Raw genomic sequence first — 13,468 nt, 5'->3', positions numbered from 1 at the left:
TATTACTAATGCAGAACTTGCATTGCTGCTTGTGTTTTAGAGTTGTCTGTACTGTATATCAATTCACCATTATATTTTGTGTTAAATTGTTTCCATATCAGATGTTCCATAAGAAGAAATACTAGGACAGAATAAAATTAAAGATGATGCAGAAGAACACTAGATAATTAGTGATATGTAGGATTGAAAATTTTTTTGTGATTGCCCTCAGTAATTCAGACAAAACTGTACAACCATATAAACCTATATGATACAGAAATAATTAGTATGAATGCAATACTAATAAAGAAATAGTCTTCTGTGAATTGTAGATTCATTTTTCAAAGAATGACAAGTAAATGTGGCTGGTATATTTTTTCCAATGGGATATGAATTACTTATTTTATATTAAAGAGAGGGAATTTCTTTTATAATACTCTGGATGGACAGACAATGAACACAGAAAGCTGGAAAAACTAATATTTGCTAAGTGCAATGACAATTTACCTATGGCTATATAACATAGATTGGAAAAGGTGAATCACTGAGATCCTTGATGACAAGAGAATACTTAAAAATAAGAAGCAAGTGTTACTGTTTTTTGTTCTAGAGGACCTTATGCAACATGTATGATGATAATGTTAGAACGTTCTACAACTCAAAGAGATGATAATATCAGTGGACCTGGAAATATATCTCCCTACCTTTGCATATATTACAGCATTTAGGGAAAAATCATCCTGGCAGTTGAGAGCCAAAGCACACCAGACAGTTACAGTACATATCACAACTCATACAAGTGATTTGTTGGAAGGGAAAGGTGCAGGAGGATTGTTGTTCATGTTGAGGCTAGAATCAGCAGAGAATTGAGCAACAACAACAACAGCAACATCAACAACAAAAACAAAATCCCACAGGTATTATATAAGATTTCCTGGAGGCAGAGCTTACTGGAAAATTTCAGAATGGAGATTAGTGGATTTTGAAGGTCAGAGCTTAGGCTTTTTGCTCTGAAGTGCTGTGGTGGGGTCCAGCTGCTAGAGTACATAGTGTTCTGTAGATGGAACATGGTGATAAGAGGTCATAAGGGACAGAAGCTGGACACTAGTGTGCCCGAGGAAATTTACAATCCTTCTTTTTTATTTATTAATAATATACAAAAAAGGGGTAGGAATGGCTTCCTATGCACAGTTTAGAGGATGTACAGAATTGAATAGAACAGAAGATAGGGTTTACATTAATTTCAGAGGGGGCAGAGCTTTCTGGGAATTTCCAGCATTCAAAGTTCAGAGCATATTCTTCCTACTCAGTATTGCAGGAAGCAGGATCCAGCTGTTAGTGCAATTAGAGTGCTCTGTGTATGCAACCTGGTGGTTGGGGTTCATCTGATACAGAACCTGGCCAGTGCTGTCCCTGAAGGGCCTTAGAGCTATAACAATTCTTCATAATGATCTCACCAAGTTCATATAACAAGCAGCAAACCCTTGCTCTCTTTGAGAAACTTATTCTGAAAGTGAATCCTGCCCATTGAAGATGATGCAGGACTCCAAGACTCACAAAACCCCTGCAATATCTTAAAGCAGAATCAATGGCTTCAGAGAAAAACACACATTTTTCACACAGAATACATAATTACAGAACTGTAATCACATGACTCAAACAATTTCTACTTCCTGTTGTGTCTGTCTCCTGTAAATTTCAGGAACAATCTTCCTTCTCTTAAGCATCTCATAGGCAGGCTTAGGTTATACCCAGAACTACTTGAGGCTTGGACTATAACCAGGAGCTTGACTGGAAAAAACTCTCATAATAGACATTTTATTGGCTCTCTTTGTATTTGATTGGAGGAGTCTTTCTATCCAAAATGAATGGATTTTAAACAAGTCAGGAAAATTTCTCAAATAGGAAGAGAAATCAAAATCTTGGTTATCATGGTCTGAACTGCTGTATCACCTATAGCTCCCTCCCCCTGAGCAAATATAAAGTGGAAAGCAGGAAAAATTGCTATTTATGCTGAGCATTATTTTTCAGTTAACAGTAGAGCAAAACCAGCAATTAGTTCCTTATTTCTGATCATGTATCTGGAGTCTGAAAGTGAGTAGATCCTGGATATCTATAGGAAAGCTTCAATTTATATCTGGAGTATTCTGATTGTAACTCTGGGTACCTAAGTGAAACATATTTTTAATTAATCATGATATAATTGTGTCAGTTTCCAAACGTTCTATGATTATAAGAATAAATTATTCCGTAATATAACATATTTATCTCTATCATAATATCTTCTATAATACTTCTTGGACTGTACAAAGAAATGGTGGGTCCAATCCCTTTGCTGGAAGCATATGCAATTAACATCGAATGCCCTTAGTGATATAATAATGAAAATAACATGAGATATTTATTTTAGAAAAGAATTATATGTATAATACGTATACATATATGCATATATATATATATATATATATATATACACATAAACATGCACATTCTTACCATTTCTTTATGTGTGTTTGCAGAATCATGTTGCTCACAAGTGTGTATCCTTGAGACATATTATATTATTATTTCCTAGTAACAAACTGTCTTGATAAACTATTTGATGCAATATCATTATTTGAATAGTTTGTGTTTGTAAAACTATATCAAGTTCCCCATCCTTGAATATTCACCCCCAAAATACTAGTAACCCTATTCCATCTAACTTCATACACTTTCTCACTCTTTAATAGCAACTATTTATTTAAGGCATCTGTGAGTACATAGATATGAGACCACCTATATCCACAAACTTTGGAGTACTAGGTCCTTAATGATATGTATTCAGCAAAATTCACTTCAGTGTTGGATAGAAGAAGTCAAGAGCAGGACACCCAGGGCCAGAACAGGTTCAAAACAGACAAAAATACTAGTATTAAGAAGTTACAAAGAAGAAGACACAAAGTACCATCCTTGACCAAGACATATTTTGTAATTGATACCTGCTGTGTAGAAAGGCCAAACTCATTTTTTTCCAATGCAGTACTACTGGTTTTATATCAGTCCCATTCCAGGGCAGGACCTTAGGATGGGAACACCAAAAACAGATGCATTTTTTGTTTCATTGTTGTCTTGTGGGTATTTGATTCATTTTATTTTTGTACTTTTTAGCTTTGTTGAGTGATTGATTTGGTAATTTTTTATTTATTTGTTTCTATTGTTGGGCTGGGTAAGATAGACACAGAAATAGTTACCTTGTACACAACCAAGGGTAGATGAAATTTTATTGGTAGGGAGACACAAAGAACTGGGAACAGTTGGAAAAGTGGTGAGACAGTAATTAAAATATATTGTATGATAAACATCAAATAATAATACACAATGAAGTTATATACTAACAAATACAATCCAAACCATCAAATATATAGAAAAGTTTTTGTACTAGAATATTGGAAATGTGACCTAAATATGTAGGAATAGCATAACATATATAAAGCACTCATGTAAAGTACTACATTAATACAGTAATGACAAAGGGTTACATGACCATTTCAGCGTTCAGTAAAAGAAAATAAAATTCTTTGAAAATTCCTAGCCACTTTCATAATATGAAAAAATAATTCAAATAATAGTTACAAAATTTTCCATAAACATAAGTGGAAAATGAATATATACAGATAATAAATACATCTTTACATCTTTTTTCTGCCTTTTTAAAAATCATCTGTTACACATAGTTGACACTTCCATCTGAAATGTCCCAGATACTGTTTTCAAGTTACTCATTACATAAAGTAAATACTAGCCTTTAAAAAAAAAGATAATTACAAGTTTCATACAGCATACTTTGACAGAGAAAAGAGACTAGACAGAACTAATGATATGGGGATGGGGTTCTAATCAAGTGGGAAATGGGAGAAGAGAGGAGATTGTGGAAGAGAAAACGGGGAGAAACAACTAGGGTGAGGAGGGTAGATTGTGGAAAGGAATACAAGAGGCATAGTTAAAAGTCACAGGGCACTAGAAGGGTACTGAAGGGGTAGTAGGGAAACATATTACAATAAAAACTTTATGTATTATGTATATATGTGTGTATGTATGTGTATATAGATGTGTGTGTTTGTGGGGGGTGAGAGAGAGAGAAAGAAAGAGAGAGAGAGATTATTTAAATGAAATTACCAAATAATGGCTCTCAGTGGGCCATCACTTGCCATCAAACAAAGCTTACAGCACTAGAATTGGTTTAAATATAATTTAGTTACAGACCAAAAAGGCTGTTTTAAATAGAACAGAAATTTCCAAGCAACCCAAGTTTTTGCCAAAACTATAGGGCTCTGTCACCAAACTGACAGCAAGGCCTCATTGTTGATGACAGTACTTAGAAATTTCATTAAAATGAAGATGTCAAGTCAGTGTCTACATAGTATACTGCTACATTCCAGGGTCTTTGGTAATGTACTAGGACCTTCTCAAATGTAATATGACTTCCAGTTAAGGAATTATGGGATGTTTGAGTGTACAAATAAGTAGGTCACTGATTATTGTGCCTTGTTTTAGTCTCATGTTTTCTGTTAATTTATCTTGCCCAAAGTAATTACCATATTTGAACTTTAAATTTTAAAATTAATCTCTCATTGGTGACTGCCTGCTTCAATGGTTTATGTTCCCAAATGGAAAATGCAACCTTTATATTTAAAATCAATTAAGTAGCAGAATAGCTGAACAACTGCCTAAACTCTATGATATTGGTTTCTACCTCCCTCAGATACCTCTGAGTTACTACATAAGAATTTCTTTGTTCTGTTTTGACTGCTCTTGACTTAATTGAGCCGCCCTCTGGGCCAAGTTCTCCTGGACCTTTTACATCATGGCTCTGCTTTGCTCCCATGCATCCAACTCAGGTCCCTCATCTCTGTGTCCTTCTTTCTCATGGTTCCAAACCTGGGAATCTTAAATCCCGCAGCTGTGTCTCATCCCCATATATTGCCTGATATTATCTTACTTACCAACCAGAATTAACTGAGGGCATGTTCCCAGAAGCTACTTTCACATCTTCTGCTAACAGGTTTTAGGGACCCAATTAACAGTAAAATACTGTTACATTGAGGCAGGTGGTAACTCCATGCCAGTATTGATTAGTCTATTAATACTATAGATAGATTTTGGGTTATTTTATTACCTATTATATATTTTAATTTTCTTATAATTTAAAATAAATTAATGAATGAATAAATTAATTAATATATAAATAAAATAATAAATAAGTAAAAATGTAGGCTCTAGAGGAAAGGGTAACAACTGAACTCTCATATAACCACTCAGAGAGATAAAGATTAATTTTCCAGAAAGAGTGATACTAGGTACATCAATTAGAACAGTCCTCCGGTTCAGCAGTAGTTGATCAATAAATAATTTGAATTCACTATTTCTGAGCTTTTGAATGTTGTTTTATATGGTTAGAGTTTGGAGTTTTTCCTTTTTGTTGTTTTGTTTATTGTTGTTTGTTTGTTGATTGGTTGCATTGAATGTGGTTTATTTTCTTAATTTTGAGATATTGGTTTTCAATTAGAATTTTGTTGTCATTTGACAAAGCGATTAAAGTTGGATGGAAAATGGAAATGGATCTGTAGAACTTTTGCGAGTGGTATAGTAGAATATTTTATTTAAAATATGGTTGTAAATAATGAAAATGAAATATTACAAAATATATTTCATTGTTTAAATACATTATTTAAATTAAAAAATATGGCAAGTAATAAAAATGTGGTTAGATGTAAAGGTGATTTAAGGAAAATTGTAGAAAATGAGAAAATATAAATGTTTCATTCAAATTTATACACAAGCAAGCAAAAATAAAAGTCATTAATGAAGAGATTTTTACAATACCACTAGCTAAGTGTGGTGATCCTCTTCTGTAGTGATCTTCTCATGATGCGAAGAGGAAGCATGGATTCAGTAATGAACTTGAAGTCTCAGATGACAGCACAGTGAGATTCTGTATCAGATATAAATATATAATTCACATTAAGACCAACACTGTGATAAATGCAACATATGAATACTTTAAATTACAAAATGAATATGTAGATAAATATTCCATGATCAAACTTAAAGTAAGTGCTTAGAGTTTTTGTAAAGAATCGTGTACAGCTCAAAGAAGTGTTCAGCACAATTAGTCACCAGAAATATGCAAATCAAAATGATCCTGAATTCAATCTTATACCTGTCAAAAAAATCTAAGATCAAAAACTCAGGTGATAACACATGCAGTCAAGGACGTAGAGTAAGGAGAACATTCTTCCGCTGTTGGTGGGAGTACAAATATTTACAACCACTTTGGAAATCAATTTGACAGTCTCTCAAGAAACTGAGAATAGTATTACCAAAGACCTAGACATACCACTTCTGGGAATACACCTAAAGATGTCACACTATATCACAGGGACACTTCTGACCTACATTTATACCAATTTTGTTCATAATACCCAGAAACTGGAAATAACATAGTTGTCCCTCAATTGAAAAATGGATAAAGAAAATTTGGTATGCAATGGAATATTTCAGCTATTAAAAACAAAGATATAATGAATTTTGCAGGGAAATAGATAGAATTTGAAAATAACAGACTGAGTCAGGTAATCTGCAGCCAGAAATCAATATGGTATGCACACATTTATGAGTGTATATTAGCCATAAAATGCAGAACAACTAGGTTACAATCCAAAGATCCAAATAAACTGGTTAATATGGAAGTCCAAATGCAACATGTAGAAATCTCACTAATAACTAGATAGTCATCCGAGGTGAATGGAGAGACAGAACAAGCTAGATAAGGAGGTAATGAGGGGTCCAGGGATGGTTATAAGGTTTGGGAATTTGGAAGGCAAGGGATGGCTGGGCATGAGAATAGGCATAGGTGTAGGGGCATCTTTGGTGACTAGCTGGAGGCCTGGGATGGGAGAGCATACAGGAAGTATTGGAGAGTGACATTAGCTGAGATTCCTACCACAAGGGGATATAGAGACAGAATTAGCCTCCTCCTGTAGCAAAGCAGGACTTCAGAGAAGTGTATATCATTAACTAACCATAAAACATTCAACACAAATTTTGACATGCCTACAATCAATTTGAATACTAATGGGATGTGCCAGGATAAAGATAGAGCAGTGAATGAGGGACTAGCCATCTGATAACTAACTCAAATTGAGTCCAATCTCATATGAAAGAGATATTCTGGCACTGTTACCGATACTTTTCTATGCTGGGAGACAGGAAACCAGCTTAATTATTTTCTGAGAGGCTTCATCCAGCAGCTAATGAAGACTGACATAGAATCCCACAGTCAAGCAACAGCTACAGAATGCAGGTATTCTTATGGAAGAGTGCGAGATAGAAGGAAATGAGAAAGAGGGTTTAAGGACACCTCAAGATAACCCATAGTGTTAATAAACATAGGACACTATGGACTCACAGAACCTAGGCTACCAATCAGGAAGGTCCTGAACATAGAATGCTAACACACTTGTAGCAAATGTGAGCTTAGTCTCCATGTAGTTCTCCTAAGAACTGGAGAGGGGGCTGTGCTGGCCTTTGTTCTCAGCCACTGGATTCCTATCTGCTACCTGGATAGCTTGGTTAGGCCTCATTGAGAGAAACTTTGCCTAGACCTACATGACTAGATGGCACAGGGTTGGGTTGTAGCCAATGGGGGCTCTGTGTCTCCTAATAAAATGAGCAGATTGTGGGAGGGAGGGATTTGTAAGGGTGGGAGAAGGAAGAGAAAAAGTATGCAGCTGTCATCAGAATGTAAAGGGAATAACAAAACAAAACAATAATATGCATGTTTTAAAGAGAGATACCATAGGATACCTTAAATAACAGAGGAATACAGTAAGCCATATGAAAATTAACTAGCGAATGAAGTGTCTCCATATACCTTATGAATAAATACAATAAAATTCCAAACAAAAGCTTAGACGTTTCCATTATATCTAGGTAACCATACCTAATCTAGTAACTAAACTTTCACATTCAAAGCTTTCTTACTTAATTTTCTTTTATTTATATGCAAAATCCCTTATTCTAAGAGGATAAGATTTTTTTCAAATTCTTTTTCTGATATCTATGACTATAACTAGGGTTGTATTGTTTTACATGGAATGTTAGAAGTATTATGTAATGATATATTACCTGGCTCTTGTGCTGATAACTCAGGCAAATCACTCTGCTATTAAAGAAGCATTTTAATTTTATGTGCTACCTTCATTCATATGCCAGAGACTGGTTTATAATTCTAAGGTATAAAAATAAATTTTCAGTACTGACTGCACAAAGTTGAATTATCACTTTACCAATGTCTTTAAAGTAGTTTGCCCTTTAGGAAACTATACTTGGCACAATATTAGTCATTCATTTTAAATGCATTCATTATGAAATCTCTGTGTACATAAAAATTGTTAAAAGAACAAATGCAAATAGTTTAAAGATGATCACAAACAAAATTTTAAAACTATTAAAAATACCCACATACACTTTAAATGTTCTGATTAATTCACTAGAATCTTATTATTGTGACTAAGCCCCAAATTCATAAAGCTCTTTAGAGATTATGCCTATAATCCTCCAAAGCACAGATAATTTTTCCTTGCTTCTATGACCAAACAATTTACAATTCATAAGGAAATCCATGATAGTTAACTTTGAAAGAACATCCTGAAATCACAATTGAAATGAGAGCTTGATAAACACTTTCTTTATTTGAAATAATTATATCTATGTTATATGTTTAAATATATATTTCAGTGGAATAAAATTTACTCCTCAAAAACCTGCAGTTAAGACAGTTGTAGTGGTATATGTGGTTTTTTAAGTCTTAATGCAGAAAGGGTTAAAATTATGTGGATCTCTGTGTGTTTGAAAACAATTCCAACTACAACTAGAGTGTTAAATCCTGGGCAAAATAGTAGTACTTTTCCAAAAAAAAAAGTGTAATTACATATCATATGTGTGAAAGTATATGATATATACTTGTTCATTTGTGCATAGATGTGAGGTGTCAACACAAGTATATAGTGTAAAGAGGTCAAGATTGCATGTCTTTCCATTCAATTTCCTCCATATATTTTGAGCCACTGTCTATCATTAAATTTGTGTCACTATAAACTTAGATAAGTAAACTTAATAGTCTAGCTAACCGAAGTTGGGACTACCAATAGATAATGTCCTGCAAATTTTTTGCTTGTTTATACATATGAAGATTCAATGGAACCAACCTCAAGTCCTTCTAAAATGCATGCATAATATACACTGTTAATTCCCTATTTTTGAGCATATATATAAATTAAAATAAAATGTTACTAAAATATAAGACAACAATTGCTCTTATACAATGATGAACTGAATATAGATAATATTATATATACACATATATATCTTCACATATGTTTTTATGAATAAAATACTATCCTAGTTTTATGCAAGGTTAATCTATTGTAAATAAAAAGGAGTGTCATACCTACATGAGTAAGTATTTGAGTACACATTTCTCCAAAGATTTTATATATATATATTATATTTATATTATATATATATGTGTGTGTATGCATATATATATATATATATATATATATAATATTGAAATGAATAACCAGTGTAAATTGATTTTTTCAACACAGACAGTAAAATAATTAATTCAAAATGGTTCCCATAAATAGGAATCTAAACTTAGAAAAAAATTTCAAATTACAAAGTATCTTGTAAGCTAGTTTAATTGCTTTATGTAAAAGAATAATTGTTAATATATGTAGCCACAGAAGTAATGATTGAAAAATATATTGCAATAATTAAAATTAAATAACTTTGAAGTATGAATTGTATACTACGATGGTTAGTATAGGCCAAAAGAAAAGCTAAATTTTGTTTTAGCATGTTTACTTAAGAAAGGTAGGGAATGGGGAAGAAATTCTGAACACAGTAGTAGTTAGAGTTCATGTATCAAATGGAAGCTATTCTACACTTAGCTCTTCTGTTGTTCTACAGTTTTGCTATACTGCTTCAGTTTTTTTTTCATCCTCTCTCTCTCCTACATTATACATCTAGGGAGAAATTACACTCAATGTACTAAGTACTAAAATATGAAAGTCAAAGAAAATTAGTAACAATTTTAACAATAATAGAAAATTATGAGCTCACTGTTACTAAAGGGTAGACATCTGAAACAACAAAATAACAGATTTTTAAAGCATATAAATGAGAAGAGAATACAACTCTAGGTATATGGCATGCAAAAATATTGTAAATGTAAAAATAAATGTATCTTACCTACATGAGGAATTCTTTGAGTACACATTTCTTCAAAGATGCTATACAAAGATACAAATAGAAAATTAAAAAAAATAATCAACATGTTAAGCCTTCTGAAAGCACTACTCTAAACAGTCTTAAAATAGAGTACATGACTCTAAGGGCCATACTGCTAAATGGAGAAGAAAATTTTTGAAATGATTTTCAAAGAGCAATAGATCTAAGAAGGTATAGTTAGCAATTTAATTTACTATATAAACTGTATGTCATGTTTTCAGGACTTTGAAGGCTGATATCTTTCATTTAATTTATTAGAATTTCTTGTTTAAGTATTATATTTACCAACATTAATACCCCACTAAACTCTTTCCATAAACGTAGACACAATCACTCATTATTTCTTCTTCTCCTCCTCCTGGTGTTCCTGGTCCTCCTGGTCCTCTTGCTCTTCTTGCTCTTCCTGCTTCTCCTGCTCCTCCTGTTTTTTCTCCTTCTCCGCTGTGGCTGCTGCTGCTGCTGCAGCTGCTCCTGCTGACGCTGCTGCTGTTGCTGCTGTTCCTGCTGGCACTGCTGCAGCTGTGCCTGCTGGCACTGCTGCTGCTGGCACTGCTGCAGCAGCTGGCACTGCTGCAGCAGCTGGCACTGCTGCTGCGGCTGCACCTGCAGCTGCTGCTGCTGCTCTTGCTGCTGGCGCTGCTGCTGCTGCTCCTGCTGACGCTGCTGCTGCAGGTACTGCTCCTGCTCACGCTGCTGCTGCCGCTGCCGCTGCCGCCGCCTCTGCTGCAATTTAAAATGTGAAATATAGTTAATAATCACTTTATATTTTAAAACCTCAAATATTTAATCGTTCAATCATCACTTTTTTCTCTGCTCAGGATTCCAGAGATCTTTCCAAGAAAGTTTCCGAGAAAATCAGATAGTCAGCTCTCCATTTAGGCCCATATGTTAGTTTATATGATTGACTCTATGGTGTGTTCACTAGAATGCAATATACTTTTCTTTTAGAAAATGTAACAGTAATTTCACGAAAAAAAATCTCAAAATGTTATTCACATGTACGTAAGGAAAATTTTATTTTTTTCTACAAAAGAAAACAGTTTTGCCCAGCATACAATTTAAAATTGATAGGTGATTATTTGACAGGTGGTAAAGGAAGTTTTTCATGAATCCAATCCTGGCTTATAATAAAAATTAATCATAATTTAATCTCTCTCACTCTCTCACAATATATAGATAGATAGATAATTTGATATATTCATATATATTCATATATAGATATAGATATAGACATAGATAAAGATATAGATATGGAATTATGGATCATCATGTTCTCCATGATTATTAAAACTTGTTGTAAGTAAATCGAACACCCGTGATTGAAGGACATATATATATATATATATATATATATATATTTTTTTTTTTTTTTTCAAATAATTCATCCTGGATTCAAAGTTGGGTATAGGCATTAATCCCACTGCCTACTCCTTGAAGTGTTGTGAGGACTGATGGATTCATATTTCTTATATTATTATTATTATTATTATTATTATTATTATTATTATTATCATTATTATTTTCTTTATTTACATTTCAAATGCTATCCTGAAAGTTCCCTATACCCCCCCCGTGCCTGCTCCCCTACCCACACACTCCCACTACTCGGCCCAGGCCTTCCCTTGTGCTGGGTCATATAAAGTTTGCAAGACCAAGGGGCCTCTCTTCCCAGTGATGGCCGATTAGGCCATCTTCTGCTACATATGCAGCTAGAGACACAAGCTCAGGGGGTACTGGTTAGTTCATATTGTTGTTCCACCTACAGGGTTGCAGCCCCCTTCAGCTCCTTGGGTACTTTCTCTAGCTCCTCCATTGGGGACCCTGTGTTTCATCCAATAGCTGGCTGTGAGCATCCACTTCTGTGTTTGCCAGGCACTGGCATAGCCTCACAAGAGTCCGCAATATCAGGGTCCCTTCTGCAGAATCTTGCTGGCATGAGCATTAGTATCTAGGTTTGGTGGCTGATGATGGGATGGATTCCCGGATGGGGTAGTCTCTGGATAGTCCATCCTTTCATTTTAGCTCTAAATTTTGACTCTGTACCTATATCCTTTCATGAGTATTTTGTTCCTTATTCTAAGGAGGAATGAAGTATCCACCCAGTGGTCATCCTTTTTGGTTTTCTTCTGTTTTGCATAATGTCTCTTGGGTATTCTAAGTTTCTGGGCTAATATCCTCTTATCAGTGAGTACATATCTAGTGACTTCTTTTGTGATTGGGTTACCTCACTAAGGATGATATCCTCCAGATANATCCATTTGCCCAAGAATTTCATAAATTCATTGTTTTTAATAGCTGAGTAGTACTCCATTGTGTAAATGTACCACAGTTTCTGTATCCATTCCTCTATTGAGGGACATCTGGGTTCTTTCCAGCTTGTGGCTATTATAAATAAAGCTGCTATGAACATAGTGGAGCATGTGTCCTTATTACCAGTTGGAAGATCTTCCTCCGGTAGTACTTTGTCCAATTTTCTGAGGAACCACCAGACTGATATCCAGAGTGGATGTACAAGCTTGCAATCCCACCAGCAATGGAGGAGTATTCCTATTTCTCTGCAACCTGGCCAGCATCTGCTGTCACCTGAATTTTTAATCTTAGCCATTCTGACTGGTGTGAGATGGAATCTCAGGGTTGTTTTGATTTGCATTTCCCTGATGGCTAAGGATGTTGAACATTTTTTCAGGTGTTTCTCAACCATTCGATATTCTTCAATTGAGAATTCTTTATTTAGCACTGTACCCCATTTTTAATGGGGTTTTTTGAGTTTCTGGAGTCCAGTTTCTTGAGCTCTTTGTATAATTGGATATTAGTCCTCTGTCAGATTTAGGAATGGTAAAAATCCTTTCCCAATCTGTTGGTGGCCTTTTTGTCTTGTTGACTGAATAGATGTTCTAATAGTACAAATCACTAGATAGGAAACAATTCTATTATATTCTTTTTAATAATACTAATTTAAATATTTTATCTTATTTGGTTCCCACATGAACCAACATTCTGACCCTGTGTTGTCTTTATCTCAGGGTCTCCTGATTACTAAAACATGGTGAGGTTAAAATGAACACCAGTGCTTCAAGGACCAAAGTATTACCAATGTAATTTCAAGGGTACTATTTAACAGTAAGTCCTTATGATATCCTTCAAGACAAAA

At 34.3% G+C, this 13,468-nt stretch overlaps 1 long non-coding RNA gene across 1 annotated transcript; it reads right to left on the bottom strand.

Moving 5' to 3' along the window:
• Positions 1-5,721: 5,721 nt before the first annotated feature.
• LOC115063338 lies at positions 5,722-10,724 on the bottom strand. Its single transcript, XR_003843195.1, has 3 exons — positions 10,603-10,724; positions 10,279-10,319; positions 5,722-5,953 (listed from the first exon to the last, which is right to left on the bottom strand). It is a non-coding gene; the product is annotated as an uncharacterized LOC115063338 (long non-coding RNA).
• Between the last annotated feature and the right edge of the window lie 2,744 nt (positions 10,725-13,468).

Source organism: Mus pahari, unplaced genomic scaffold, assembly GCF_900095145.1.
Source record: "Mus pahari unplaced genomic scaffold, PAHARI_EIJ_v1.1 scaffold_3877_1, whole genome shotgun sequence".
NCBI lineage: Eukaryota > Metazoa > Chordata > Mammalia > Rodentia > Muridae > Mus > Mus pahari.
The sequence above is the reverse complement of the archived record's forward strand: the minus strand, read 5'-3'. Positions and strand labels throughout refer to the sequence as shown.